Source organism: Chenopodium album, chromosome 7 (assembly GCF_948465745.1).
Source record: "Chenopodium album chromosome 7, dcCheAlbu1.1, whole genome shotgun sequence".
In the NCBI taxonomy this organism is placed as follows: Eukaryota; Viridiplantae; Streptophyta; class Magnoliopsida; order Caryophyllales; family Amaranthaceae; genus Chenopodium; species Chenopodium album.
In genome coordinates this window covers 66,410,048-66,414,355 of record NC_137840.1, presented here as the reverse complement: position 1 = coordinate 66,414,355, position 4,308 = coordinate 66,410,048, and the positions used below count along the sequence as shown (strand labels likewise).

Genomic DNA, 4,308 nt, shown 5'->3' with positions numbered 1-4,308 from the left:
GGTATTTTTTGGATTTCCTGGGATACTGGTCACGCTCTGCTGGTAATGAGTCGGTCCTACCTGCAAAACAACGAATATTCCGATCAACGGAATATTCGCCTCCGACGATCAAGTCAGTGATCAGAACGGAAAAAGGGCTAGAGAGAGATAGTAGAGAGAAGTTGGAGCTATTTAATGCTCTGTGTTTTCAATTGTCTAAATCCCCCTCTCATCATAAATGATTGGGGTATTTATAGGGGTGGGATTCGTGCCCCTCTCTAGGGTTTATACCCTAGATTTGCGTGACGTGATTGGCTGCGCAATCAGCGATCGCCACGTGCCCCTCTGGGGGCGCCGTTTTGCTGCTTTCAGTGTCATCTCTCGGGATTTGGGCCCTGACGTTGTTAGGGCTTTTTGGCGTGCTGATTTTTAGAAGAATCTTCCCGTGGTGACACGTGTCACCCTATGGTTGGGCCACGTGTCACCATGGGATTGGTCTGAGACCTTAAGAACTCTGGATTGCGTGGCATCTTCCCGTGGTGACACGTGTCACCCCATAATTGGGCCACGTGTCACTGTGGGATTGGTCCACGTATACGGGGTATTTTTACCCTCAACACGTGTCATGCACGGTAATTTTCAATAACTATTAAAATACTACCTCCGTTAATTGTTATGTGCAACTTTGGGGTATTATTAGTGAGATATAAAATATGCTAAAGTTGCACATAATATTTAACGGAGGTAGTATATAATCTTGTTGTAATAAACATATGTAGTACATATAATATGTCTTTCTTTAAAAAAAAAAAAAAAGTCTATGTAAATCACAAATTATGTTAAGAACATTTATTTATTATTTATTTGTTTAAGTTTATAGTTGTCAATATTTTTTTTTAATGATACATAAAATCTTATTATTATACTTTGTATAATCTTTTGTAATTATTACTTTATATATGTAAAAAGATTTGTTTCTTAAACAATTTATTTATATATATATATATATATATATATATATATATATATATATATATATATATATATATATATATATATATATATTTCTTTATACGTAGTATATGTAAATAAAAAAAAAGTTTTTTTTTTTTTACTCTGCTCGTATTAAAGAAGTCACCAAGTCATTGTCATTTCCAGCCATTCAAACAGAGTTTACCCTGTGCAGAAAAAAAAAAAAAAAAAAAGGTACTCCGTAGTCTACTGTAGTGAGTTGAAGATGACAAATAGAGGAAAACAACCAAAGTTATGGCCAGCAATAGGAATCGATCTCAGAACCACTTACTCTTGCGTCTGGTCCCCACAACACGACCGTGTTGAGATTATCACCAATGACTTAGGCAACCGTACCACACCGTCTTGGGTCGCTTTCAACGAAACGCAGCGTCTCATTGGCGAGGCCGCCACCAACCAAGCCGGCGTTAACCCTACTAACACCATCTTTGGTTTGTGCTTTAAACTTTTTCCCTTTATTTTTATTTCTTATTTTCTTGGAAACCCTTGTTATTTTTGTAGTTGCAATTTGCTAATAACGTCGATTTTTGTTGGTCTGTAGTCCATATTTAACTATTATGTATACGGTATACCCTCTTTCAAATTGCATCCATTGAATCATGAAAAAAAAAAATACTCTTTTTATCACTAGTAGAAAAAACGCATTAGGCAGCGGTTCAAACCCGGTCTAAGGCACCGGTTTGAACCGCTGCCTATTTGAGGGGTGCCAAAAACCTACTTTTTGGCACCGGTTCAAAACCGGTGCCATAGGGTTTAATAGGCACCGGTTAACCGGTGCCATAGGGTAGAATAGGCACCGGTTAACCGGTGCCTAATACTGCTCTCCCGCCATTTTTTTTTTTGGGTGGTAGATAGTTTAGGCACCGGTTCCTGCCTAACCGGTGCCTTTTGTATAATTTTTTTTTTTTCGTTTTTTTTTTCCATCGTGCAATAATATTTTTTTAAAAAAACCTGCAATAATAATAACCTGTAATTCCAGCAATTATATTAAATATAATAATTAATAATTTTATTATTATAATAACTAATAATAATATTATTAATTATTATATACAAAAATAATATTAGATACAAGAATTCAATTATATATATATATAGATATAAATATTCCCAAACGCAATACAAAAAAAAAAAAAGTTGATTACATATACAAATAATAGTAAGTACACATATATAATGAATAATAAGTTATATATAGTTCAAAAGTTAACATAAATAATTTACAATTACAATGCATGCCATTTACATGTTGAAGGTGATGAAAGACGCCAACATGTCACGAACTTCATTAAGCTCCTTGATTGTCAACGGACCATCCTTTTGGACCTTGCAAAACTTGAAATACAAAAACATTATTTTAAAAATAATTAATTAGGCAAAAAATATGTATTTTTATCAAATATTACCTATACGACTTCTATATAGCCCATTTACTACATTACTTATCAAATGAACTATTTTTTTCTCATAACATGTCAATATTGGATAGTTGTATGTGTGTAAGCCCTAAAATTGTATAGGAGAGCATTTTGTTAAGGTTAATGACGGTTTTTACCCAAAATGGCCCGAATATGGCCTATATGACCTTACTTTGCCCATTTCCTACATTTCTTATTAAATGAACTTTATTTATCTCATAACATGTCAATATTATCTAGTTATAGGTGTATAAGGAAAGAAATCACATCAAAAGAGCATATTAACACAAAATGGCCCTAATATGGCCCATATGACTTCTATTCAACCCATTTTCTACCTTTCTTGTGAAATAGCCTTTTTGTTTCTCATAACATGTCATTGTTGGATAATATTAGGTGTCTAAGGCTAGAAATCACATCAATATAGCATTTTAAGAAGTTTAACAACGCATTTTACTCAACATGGCCCAAATAGGGCTTATATGACTTCTATGTAGCCCATTTTCTACATTACTTATCAAATGAACTATATTTCTTTCTCATAACATGTCAATGTTGGGTAGTTGTATGTGTGTAAGCCCTAAAATTGTATAGGAGAGCATTTTATTAAGGTTTACGACGCTTTTTACTCAAAATGGCCCGAATATGGCCTATATGACCTTACTTTGCCCATTTCCTACATTTCTTATTAAATGAACTTTATTTATCTCATAACATGTCAATATTATCTAGTTATAGGTGTATAAGGAAAGAAATCACATCAAAAGAGCATATTAACACAAAATGGCCCTAATATGGCCCATATGACTTCTATTCAACCCATTTTCTACCTTTCTTGTGAAATAGCCTTTTTGTTTCTCATAACATGTCATTGTTGGATAATATTAGGTGTCTAAGGCTAGAAATCACATCAATATAGCATTTCAAGAAGTTTTAGGACTTACCTCATCAAGCTGTTGAGTGTCCGTACAATGAGTCACAATGTCAAGCATGAATCTCATCACATACAAAGCACAATCAAGTCCATTCTCTTGTTGTGCGCACTAGAATATGACAAACAAATCACATCAGTGAAACATGCAAAGGAAATGAGCAAATATTTACTACCATAGATTTTCAAGATAATCACAATAATATCATGTAAATTACCAACGGTGTCTTCCATGTTGGACCCTTTGGAGCACGACAATGTAGCTTCTTCATAACACTGTAGTATAAAAAAATACAATCAAATTTGATTAGTCGTATGATTACTAAATTAGTTATTATTAGCAATAATCATCACTATAGGTTGCTATATATATTTACTTTTGCAATATAGACTTCACGAGCCACTTCTCCGATGATCGAGCTGAATCAAGGTGATAAATTGTGTTAGTGGAATTACAAATCACCATGAGGCTCCAATGCTCCCTACATAAGTTCACAATAGACAAGGTAATTAATATTTAGGAGTCAACATATAATGAGGCCAAATCGATTGAATTTGACATGGTTAGACTTACTCTCTATAACATGGGGCGAATATGAACTTGTCTCCCGCACGCGTTGATTCCCTTATACTCTGTTCAACATAGTACAACACATCATGGGGGTTGCCTATGATTTTAGTAGTGGATAACTGCTCGGGGCATAACCACCCAACTTTACAAGGAGAATCAGTGTCAGTTAAGTGCTCCTGTAGTGCTCTGCGTGCATGAACATTGATTAATTTATCAGATGTAGGATAATCACCATCAATTTGAATAACTTGAAAAAAGTATACTTGGAGTGCTCCTGTAGTTTTCATCTTGTCCTTGGCCTTGACTTTCAGGAGTCGGGTTCTCACCAACAATCTTACGTGCTGTATTTACAATGGCCGGTGCACGTTCAGCTGACA

General features: G+C 34.5%; 1 long non-coding RNA gene across 1 annotated transcript; it reads right to left on the bottom strand.

Moving 5' to 3' along the window:
* Positions 1-2,139: 2,139 nt before the first annotated feature.
* LOC145638123 (uncharacterized) lies at positions 2,140-3,592 on the bottom strand. Its single transcript, XR_014114621.1, has 3 exons — positions 3,579-3,592; positions 3,374-3,472; positions 2,140-2,346 (listed from the first exon to the last, which is right to left on the bottom strand). It is a non-coding gene; the product is annotated as an uncharacterized LOC145638123 (long non-coding RNA).
* Between the last annotated feature and the right edge of the window lie 716 nt (positions 3,593-4,308).